This window comes from Lathyrus oleraceus, chromosome 6, assembly GCF_024323335.1.
Source record: "Lathyrus oleraceus cultivar Zhongwan6 chromosome 6, CAAS_Psat_ZW6_1.0, whole genome shotgun sequence".
Taxonomy (NCBI): Eukaryota; Viridiplantae; Streptophyta; class Magnoliopsida; order Fabales; family Fabaceae; genus Lathyrus; species Lathyrus oleraceus.
Genome location: NC_066584.1, coordinates 9,665,368 through 9,676,665, shown reverse-complemented (window position 1 = coordinate 9,676,665; position 11,298 = coordinate 9,665,368).

The window sequence follows — 11,298 nt, the reverse complement described above, 5'->3', positions numbered from 1 at the left end:
GGATCAAAGCGTATGACTATGTCCCGTTCTCAGACAACTTCATCCAAGTTCAAAGGACTGAACAAGCTAATCACTTCTATCCGACAACAGGAGATGAGAGGCTTGAAGACATAATGGCAGTAGGGGAATTAAAGTCAATAGGACGTTTTCGGCATAGCTTTCTCTTTGTTTTCTTGACAATTTCCTCTTACTAGGATTTCTGTCTCCTTGTACACAAATTGCCTGTTTATAGGCCCTCTTTCGAAATCAATATAATTTTAGTTTCAAAAAAAAATGCTTTTGTTTTACTTTCTCTGTTTTGTTTGCATAAGCGTCCATTGATTTAATTCGAATTAATATATGCATTTGGATATGATCGATGTTTACCAAAAATGCGTGCATAAAATAGAAATAGCGATTACTACTAGACTTCAGGATCGAGGAGAATGTCTAATCATGCTTTCCAATGAATCCGTTGCTAATCCTATCCCCCAGCAAAGCCAGTCATTCCCAGAAGAAAGTGGCATTACTAGACAAATGGGTCATCTCTTCCACCCCCAGCCAGGCTTCTGTTGAACATTTCTACCATCAGACAGAAATCAAGCATCCCCGGCTAAGAAAGGGTCATCGATACCAGTATCTCCCAACCAGAAGATTGAGATTTGTTTTCCCCAGTAGAGTCCTCTGGAAGAACTTTTCAGATGCATAATTCATTCATTACATCATTTCACAGCATACGCATGCATACATTGTTCGCAGTTATTTTCGAAAGCATAAAACATCTCATGCATCATGACATGGCATGAAGCTAACTTTATTTTTCAGGTTAATTATTCCCCTGATACAGTCAAAACAAAGGTCCATTCAGACGGACATCCTCATCAATTACGTTCAGGATTCAACTACATCTTTCAGATATACTCCATGTCAACATTCATTCTGACATCCTCCTAACGATGGCATCTATAAGCCCATCCCAGACATTTATTGCAAATACAACATCTACAAATACTATCAGATATAGCCTAGCGTACGGTTCATTCTGATTCAGCTCAACATATGACTCTTTCAACTCAGATGCGATCTAACGTACGATCCATTCCGACCTTCAACAACTCCAATACGGTCTAGCATACGACCCATTTGGACCTTCAAGGCCTCAAATGCTACCTAGCGTACGGTACATTCTGAAGTGTAGTCTGGCGTATGACTACCCCCTTCATCATCAGGTACAGCCTAACGGACGACTCAGTCTACAACTCAGATACGATCTAGCATACGATCCATGCTGATCCTTCACCCCTAGTAACGATACAGCCTAACGGACGGCTCGTTCCGCAACTCTGATACGATCTAGCGTACGATCCATTCTGATCCTTTATCCCCAGCAGTGTATGACTCATTCGGATTCTTATCTCATTTTGATTCGGCACAACATATTACTCCTCCAACAATACGGTCTAGCGTACGACCCATTCGGATCTTCATTCCTCAGATACTACCTAGCGTACGGTACATCCCGAGGTGTAGTCTAGCGTACGACTACTTTTCGTCAGATACAGCCTAACAGACGGCCCATTCTGCAACTCAGATACGATCTAGCGTATGATCCATTCTGATCTGTTATCCCCAGCGGCGTATGACCCATTCTAACTCCCCAGTGAAGTCGACGGCCTAATGAATGACTCACTATACGGTCTAGCGTATGAAGGTGAGAAAAACAAGAAAGGGGGGGTTTGAATTGTTTGAAAAATAAGCGCTTTTGCAAAATGAAATCACACAATGATTTTATACTGGTTCGCTTATAACACAAAGCTACTCCAGTCCACCCGGCCAAGGTGATTTCGCCTTCAACAAGGACTTAATCCACTAATCTTGAAAGATTACAAACAACCCCTAAGAGAGAAGAAAATCTCTTAGTCCTCTCAAGTCTACAGACTACAAAGAGTCACTTGAGGAAATCAAATAAAAATAGATACAAGATGTGTAATCTAGAGTGCTTCTAAGAAAGCAAATATTACAAACTTAAGAACAAATTTTTCACTTGATAAGCAAAAGCTTAGTGAAAATCTTTGAAGAACAAGGATGTTTTTCTTGAGCGTGATATAATTTCAGTATAGTTTTGGCTAGTGATTTCTTGCTTACTGAAAGTTGATTTCTTCTCTATTTATATAGGAGTTGAAGTAGAGTTGAAGTAGCGTTGAATCTGTTGGATATTGAGATGTAGTTACGCCATTCCATTAATAGCTTCTGCAGTAGACTTTTTCTCTTAGAAGTGACTACTTACCACAAGTAGTATCTTCTCTCTTGGAAGTGGAGATTAACGTCTCTTTCTAATTGAGGAAATCCATTTGCAGAACTTTAACTTGGCTTAAACGTTACTTCATCATGATTAGCAATTCTGATTAGAGTCTTCATGTATCTGGAGAAACTTGGGATCTGGCTTCTGATGTTATTTCTTGAGAGTTCAGATAGCGCTGATAAATATCAGAGTTTTATAGAAGATATTTGTTCAGAGTCAGAACTTCTCGACTTTACATTATGTTCAGATGCTTCTGATACTTTGCAGTTTTGTTCAGAGTCAGAGCTTCTTGAAACGAGATTCCACTTTAGATGCTTCTGATACTTGATAATTTGTATCTGATCTTGTTGTGCATCTGATGACATCATCAGATTTATTTCTTCTTTCTTTAGAACCCTGCACACTTAGAAACTTTTCGTTAGGGTGCCATTTTTGGTTTCATCCTTTGTTATCATCAAAATCATGGAGTCTGTTGTAGAACACTTTTTGTTCTTACAATCTCCCCCTTTTTGATGATGACAAAACAAATAAAATTATCAGATGAAACATGAAAAATATTAGATCAGATAGACAAAAGCTCCCCCTGAGTTAGCGCTAGGGAGTTCAGAAGTTCTTACCAGAGCTTTCCAAGTAATTAAGTTTCTGAAAAATTTCTGTAAATGCTTAAATTTTATGTTAGATAAACTTACTTAATCAAAGCTATTTATATCAGAGCTATTTCTACAATTGTTGCAGAATGCTTAAGGTTTTAGACATAATTTTCATCAGAGCTATTTAATAATTTCTCCCCCTTTTTGGCATAATCAAAAAGGCATAAAAATAATAAAGAGAAAAACACTTCATTAAAAAGCACAAAGGCAAACAACAGTCAAAAACATCAGAATTATCTTCAGCCAGACTCGGAGGTTCTGATGAAGCTCCTTGTTCTTAGAGGGATTTCCTTCAGCGTTTGCTTTGAAGATAGTTGGGTTGATGACTTCTGTGATGCGCTTTGACCTTGGAGGAATGTTGTAAATCCTCTTTCCTCCAGTAGTCTCCATGTTCAACAAAGAAGCAATTGATGCTTCAGTGATGACAATCTTCACTCCCAGAACAAAAGAAACAATGAACTGGTCATCTGCATCAGCATGTCTCCAAAATTCCTTGACAAGAAGAGGGTAAATGGGACCATAAAGCCTGTTGAAGTAGTTCTCCCAACCTTGCTTGTGAAGATCTTCAGTAAGATCAACACCGTTTCTTCTCAAATTCTCAAAATCTACCAGCGATTCACACAATACATCCAAATTTTCAAAGGAGGTTGCAAGATGAATGTGGCGTTCACGTTCCAAAATATGAGGTTCTTGATAAACAGGGGTTGTGGTAACGCCTGTAACAGTGGGTGTTTGAGTGTTTGAGGTTTGGGGATTAGAACTGGCTTCCATCTGTTGGGAGAAGTTAAAAACTTCTTGCTCTTGAGGATTCATGAAAAAGATTGATGAAGAAGATGAAGATTTGAAGAAGTTGCAGAGAAAACTTCGAGAGAGGGTTTAGGGTTTAAGAGTGAGTGAGAGTGATAAGTGTGTGAAATGTGAGAAAAGTGTTTATATACCTAAGTAAAAACGCATGCAAAACGACACACATACCAGCGTTAGACACAAAACTCAAAATGGCACGCTTGGGGGGAAAAATGATTACAGCTCATAAATGAATGTCTAATCCCACAGTTTGCACACTGCTCGAGGAAAACTCAAACGTCTGCCTTTTGAATTTCTTGACAGCTGTCTAGAAGTTCTAAAGTTTGACGCTTCAGAGTTCCACGCGTTGATGTATCTGATCTTCAGGAATACCAAGAGATTGGTTCTGAAGATTTCTAACTCAGATATCTTCTTAACAATGTAGAAGTATCAGAGTCAGAGGCAGAATCATATTTGTTTTTATCAGAATCTTATTTTATATTTTTCAGAGCCATATTTCATTCAGGACAATTTTTAATGTTCAGATTTTCTAAGATGAAAAGAAATCTATCTTCAGCTAGAGGCTTAGTAAAGATATCTGCCCATTGATGTTCTGTATCAATGAACTTCAGTGTTACTATTCCTTTCTGAACATAGTCTCTAATAAAATGATGTTTAATTTCTATGTGTTTGGCTCTGGAATGTAGAATAGGATTCTTACTTAAACAAATAGCAGCAGTATTATCACAAAAGATAGGAATGTTACTCTCAAATATCTGAAGATCTTCTAGCTGATGTTTCATCCAGAGCATCTGAGTTGTGCACAGTGATGCTGAGATGTATTCTGCTTCTGCAGTTGATAGAGCGATAGTTGACTGTCTTTTGCTAGCCCAGGAGATTAGATTGTTTCCCAGAAGCTGGCAATTTCCAGATGTGCTTTTTCGTTCTATTCTATCTCCTGCATAATCTGCATCACAATAACCAGAAAGCCTATACTCTGATGTTTTCTCATACATCAGGCCCAGGTTAGGAGTTCCTTTCAGATACTTAAGAATTCTCTTAACAGCTGTTAAATGAGATTCTCTAGGATCTGATTGGAATCTGGCACAAAGACAGACGCTAAAGAGAATATCAGGACGAGTAGCAGTCAGATAGAGAAGAGAGCCTATCATACCTCGATAGAGCTTCTGACAAACCTTGTTGCTTACCTCTTCCTTCTCCAGAATGCAAGTTGGGTGCATAGGAGTTTTTGCAGAGTTGCATTCAGACATATCAAACTTCTTCAGAACGTCTTTAATGTACTTGCTTTGATGAATGTACGTGACTTCTGGAGTTTGATTGATTTGAATTCCCAGAAAGAACTTTAGTTCTTACATTAGACTCATTTCAAATTCTGCCTGCATTAACTTAGAAAATTCTTGGCAAACAGAGATATTAGCAGAACCAAAAATAATGTCATCAACATAAATCTGGCATATCATGAGATCATTTTCATGATTTTTACAGAAGAGTGTAGAATCAACTTTCCCTCTGATAAAATTTTGTTCCAGAAGAAAATTGCTCAGACGTTCATACCAAGCTCTGGGAGCTTGTTTAAGTCCATATAAAGATTTTTTAAGTTTGAAAACATGTTCTGGAAAGTTTGAATTTTCAAAACCTGGAGGTTGATTTACATACACTTCTTCTGAAATATAACCATTTAGAAATGCACTCTTGACATCCATTTGGTATAATTTGATAGAATGATTAATAGCAAAAGATACAAGAAGACGAATAGATTCTAACCTCGCGACTGGAGCAAAGGTTTCATTATAATCAATACCTTCTTGTTGACTATAACCTTGAGCTACCAGTCGAGCCTTGTTTCTGACAACTTCTCCTTTCTCGTTCAGTTTGTTTCTGAAAACCCATCTGGTTCCAATGACATGAGTGCCTCTGGGTTTAGGAACGAGATCCCAGACATCATTCTTGGAGAATTGATCTAACTCTTCTTGCATAGCTGCCACCCAATCATTATCTTGAAGAGCTTCATCACAGGACGTAGGCTCAATCAGAGACACTAGTCCCAGAGGAATATCTTCAGAAGTTCTGAAGGTAGATCTGGTTCTAACAGGTTCATCTTTGTTTCCCAAAATCAAATCTTCAGATACGTTGCTACGACTCTTGACTTTCCTTGGAATTTCTGGAGATTTAATTTCTTCAGAGTCTGGAGTGACAGTTGCTTCTGGAGTTTTCTCAGATTCTACCAGAGTGATCTCTAAATCTGCAAACTTTTCAACTAGCTTTGACTTTTCAGGGTCAAGCTTATCATCAAATCTAACATGAATTGATTCCTCCACAATTTTGGTTTCTGTGTTGTATACTCTGTAGCCTTTAGAGCGTTCTGAGTATCCTAACATAATACCTTTCTGTGCTTTGGAATCAAACTTGTTTAGATGTTCTTTAGTATTTAATATAAAACAAATGCATCCAAAAGGATGAAAATATGAAATGTTGGGTTTTCTTCCCTTACACAGTTCATAGGGAGTCTTTTCCAGAATAGGTCTAATAGAGATTCTATTCTGAATGTAACACGCTGTATTTACAGCTTCTGCCCAAAAGTGCTTTGCTACATTTGTCTCATTGATCATGGTTCTGGCCATTTCTTGGAGTGTCCTATTCTTCCTCTCTACAACTCCATTTTGTTGTGGAGTTCTAGGGCAGGAGAAATCATGGGATATTCCATTAGAATCAAATAGTTCTTCAAAATCTTTATTTTCAAATTCTCCACCATGATCACTTCTGACTCTAACAATTTTAGAGTCAAATTCTTTTTGCACTTTAGAACAGAAACTGGTGAATACAGAGTGAGACTCACTCTTGTGCTTTAGGAATTTTACCCATGTCCAGCGGCTGTAATCATCAACGATTACTAGTCCATACTTCTTTCCATTGACTGATGCTGTTTTCACAGGACCAAATAAGTCAATGTGAAGAAGCTCCAGAGGCTTGGAGGTAGAAACAACATTTTTCTTTTTAAAATATGTTTTTGAAAACTTTCCTTTCTGACAAGCTTCACACAGAGCATCTGAAGAAAACTTCAGTTTAGGTAAGCCTCTGACTAGCTCAAGTTTAGTTAGCTGAGAAAGTTTTCTCATGCTAATGTGGCCTAAGCGTCTATGCCATACCCATTGCTCTTCGTGAACTGACATTAAACATTTAACATTTTGATCTTTTAAATCAGAAAGATTTATTTTATAAATGTTGTTTTTCCTCTTGCCTGTGAAAAGGACAGAGCCATCGTTCTGACTAATGGCTTTACACGTTTTTTGATTAAAGATTACATCATAACCGTTATCACTTAATTGACTTATGGATAACAAGTTATGCATTAATCCTTCTACATAAAGAACATCAGATATAGAGGGAAGAGTACCGTTACCAATAGTTCCGGAGCCTCTGATCCTTCCTTTCTGATCTCCTCCGAAGCCTACAAATCCAGCGTCTTTAAGTTCCAGGCTTTGGAACATAGACTTTCTTCCCGTCATATGTCGCGAGCATCCAGAGTCCAGGTACCATGACTGGTGTCTGAACTTTGCTGCATAGGATATCTGCAACATAGATAATCTTATCTTTCGGTACCCAGAATCTCTTGGGTCCTTTTAGATTAGTCTTCCCAGAGTTTCTTACAACTTTGGGTCTTCTAGCATTTTTAAATTTGTGTTCCTGTGTGTGTGTGTAGTGATATGAAAAAGGCGATTTGATTTGGTTACTGGTAGAGGTTTTATTTTCCTCAGAATCATACCCAATTCCCCTTTTATTATTCTGACCTACTCCATAAATCATGGATGCCATAATACTCCTATTTATCCCATTCTTCAGAAATTGTTGAAAGGCTTCTTCATATTTATAAATAATTTCATTTGAAGTTTGTGGTGCTTGAGACAACGTTTCTTCTAATTCTAAACTTTTTGTTTTAGCTCCATCTCTTTCTATCGTTAGAGATCTGATAGTATCATCTCGTGCTAGAATTGTTGTCTCAAGTCTACTACATACTTCAGATTTTGCTTTAAGAAGGCCTTTAATGTCTTTAACTTTTTGTTTTAGTTTCTGAAGAGAGGTAAGAGTTTCTGATAAACATGATTCTAAGTCAGATCTAGAAAGTTCAGAAAATACCTCTTCAGATTCTTCATCTGAGCTGCTGGATGTGGTAGCCATAAGAGCTACGTTGGCCTGTTCATCAGAGTCAGATTCTGATGATTCGGATTCACTGTCGTCCCAGGTGGCCATTAATCCCTTCTTTGTTCTGAAGGTATTTTTCTTGAAGCTTTCTTTCTTAGAGTTATCTTTCTTCAGCTTGGGGCATTCATTTCTGTAATGACCTGTTTCTTTACATTCAAAGCAGGTAATATCTTTGTTAGGTTTACCTTTTGAAGTTGACTCTGATCGATCCCCTCTGGGTCTTGATCTTCTGAAGTTGTTGTTGTTCCTCCTTTTCCAGAGTTGCTTAACTCTTCTGGTTAGTAGGGACAGTTCTTCTTCATCATCGGAGTCTTCAGATTCAGAGTCATCAGTGTCTGCAGTTTCTGCTTGAAGGGCTTTGGTTCTGTCTGACTTCCGTCTTTCAGGTCTGGACTTCAGCGCCACTGACTTGTTCCTTTTCTGAGGCTCATCCTCCTCTAGTTCTATCTCATGGCTTCTGAGAGAACTAACAAGTTCTTCAAGGCTGATATTGTTCAGATCCTTTGATAACTTCAGAGCAGTAACCATTGGTCTCCATTTCTTTGGCAGACTTCTGACTATCTTCTTAACATGATCTGCAGTCGTGTATCCTTTGTCTAGCACTTTAAGACATGCAATAAGAGTTTGGAATCTGGAAAACATAGCTTCTATAGCTTCGTCATCTTCCATCTTGAAGGCTTCATATTTCTGGATCAGCGCCAGAGCCTTCGTCTCCTTGACTTGGGAGTTTCCTTCATGGGTCATCCTCAGAGAGTCAAGTATATCTTTAGCCGTCTCTCTGTTGGTGATCTTTTCGTATTCGTTGTATGATATAGCATTTAGAAGTATTGTTCTGGCCTTGTGGTGATTCTTGAAAACACGTTTCTGATCTTCTGACATTTTGCTTCTGGGAACTTCAGCTCCATTTAAGGTTGGAGGTTTGTATCCATCTGTGACAATGTCCCAGAGGTCAGCATCATAACCCAGAAAGAAACTTTCGATTCTATCTTTCTAGTAATCAAACTTTTCTCCATCAAAAACAAGAGGCTTGGCATTGTAAGAATCTTTCTCATTTGAGTGGGCCATTTGTTTTTCTCGCACTGGATCTCTCTACACTGTTAAGTGTTTGATTTGAAAATCAATAACAGAGCCGGAGCTCTGATACCAATTGAAGGTGAGAAAAACAAGAAAGGGGGGGTTTGAATTGTTTGAAAAATAAGCGCTTTTGCAAAATGAAATCACACAATGATTTTATACTGGTTCGCTTATAACACAAAGCTACTCCAGTCCACCCGGCCAAGGTGATTTCGCCTTCAACAAGGACTTAATCCACTAATCTTGAAAGATTACAAACAACCCCTAAGAGAGAAGAAAATCTCTTAGTCCTCTCAAGTCTACAGACTACAAAGAGTCACTTGAGGAAATCAAATAAAAATAGATACAAGATGTGTAATCTAGAGTGCTTCTAAGAAAGCAAATATTACAAACTTAAGAACAAATTTTTCACTTGATAAGCAAAAGCTTAGTGAAAATCTTTGAAGAACAAGGATGTTTTTCTTGAGCGTGATATAATTTCAGTATAGTTTTGGCTAGTGATTTCTTGCTTACTGAAAGTTGATTTCTTCTCTATTTATATAGGAGTTGAAGTAGAGTTGAAGTAGCGTTGAATCTGTTGGATATTGAGATGTAGTTACGCCATTCCATTAATAGCTTCTGCAGTAGACTTTTTCTCTTAGAAGTGACTACTTACCACAAGTAGTATCTTCTCTCTTGGAAGTGGAGATTAACGTCTCTTTCTAATTGAGGAAATCCATTTGCAGAACTTTAACTTGGCTTAAACGTTACTTCATCATGATTAGCAATTCTGATTAGAGTCTTCATGTATCTGGAGAAACTTGGGATCTGGCTTCTGATGTTATTTCTTGAGAGTTCAGATAGCGCTGATAAATATCAGAGTTTTACAGAAGATATTTGTTCAGAGTCAGAACTTCTCGACTTTACATTATGTTCAGATGCTTCTGATACTTTGCAGTTTTGTTCAGAGTCAGAGCTTCTTGAAACGAGATTCCACTTTAGATGCTTCTGATACTTGATAATTTGTATCTGATCTTGTTGTGCATCTGATGACATCATCAGATTTATTTCTTCTTTCTTTAGAACCCTGCACACTTAGAAACTTTTCGTTAGGGTGCCATTTTTGGTTTCATCCTTTGTTATCATCAAAATCATGGAGTCTGTTGTAGAACACTTTTTGTTCTTACAGCGTATGACCCAGTGACACCCATGACTTCAGATATCTTCTAACGTACGACGTACTCTGAAGCTCTCATCATCAAACTTCCTAGATGGCATCTTTAAACCCATCTCCATCAAGACTAACTAATTGACAAGTGCAAATTTTTGGGGCATCCTAAGTGTTCAATAATCTTCCACCTCCAGACCACGAATGGCGTACATGCCATTCTGACTCTCTCGGTTCAAGAATATTGAACAGGGGCAGCTGTCATACCCCAAAATTTGCCCATTAATATTTCAAGACATTTTTCAGGGCACTCCGACTCATTTTTATGACACTGATCTTAAAGGAACAAAGGCCCAGTTCACGAGTGGCCCAATCCAGAAAATGGCCCAAACTGGCCTGCTCGCTAGGCGAGCAAATCCTTCGCCTAGCGAACGTTCGCTGCACGCTCGCCTAGCGAACGTTCGCTACACGCTCGCCTAGAGAAGCTGGCAGATAACAGAAAATTCTGGGCTTCACTCTGAGCCCATTAGGTCATGAAAAAAAGGCATTATAAATACCACAACTCCAGTCAGAAAGAGGAAAGAGGACGAAAAAGGACGAAAGGAGGACCCTAGCAAGCAAACCCTAGCGCTCACAGACGGAAAACCCTGGAGGCTAACCTTGAGAATTCCGAGTAACCCTAAAGGAAACCCTGAAGGAAAAGTCGGCGGCAGCAAGGTCACTTCCGCTCAATTCGATCCGATCGGCCAATTCAAGGTTACAATTCGATTACAAACAGGTTGGCATTGCTATTACTACCTTATGTTCTTAATTTGCACATGGTATCATGATTGAATTTATGAAACTATCTTAAGTTTTACATATGAATTTAAGTATGCATGAACATCTGAATGTCTAACCACATAATCTCTGTAATGAATGCTATAAGGTGTGAAGCTTGCTGCCATTATATCGTTATTAAAACCGGAATCCGCAGCCGCTCGCTAGCACATCGCTAAGCGAGCATGCAACGAGTGTTCGCTAAGACTTCGCTAGGCGAAGCAGGAGCGAACGCGACAGCAGCCGACTTTTCTGTTCTGACTTTTGCCCACCTGTCATGTTTTTATCATAGCCATGCATTGTTTATCTGACCCTACTGCTGT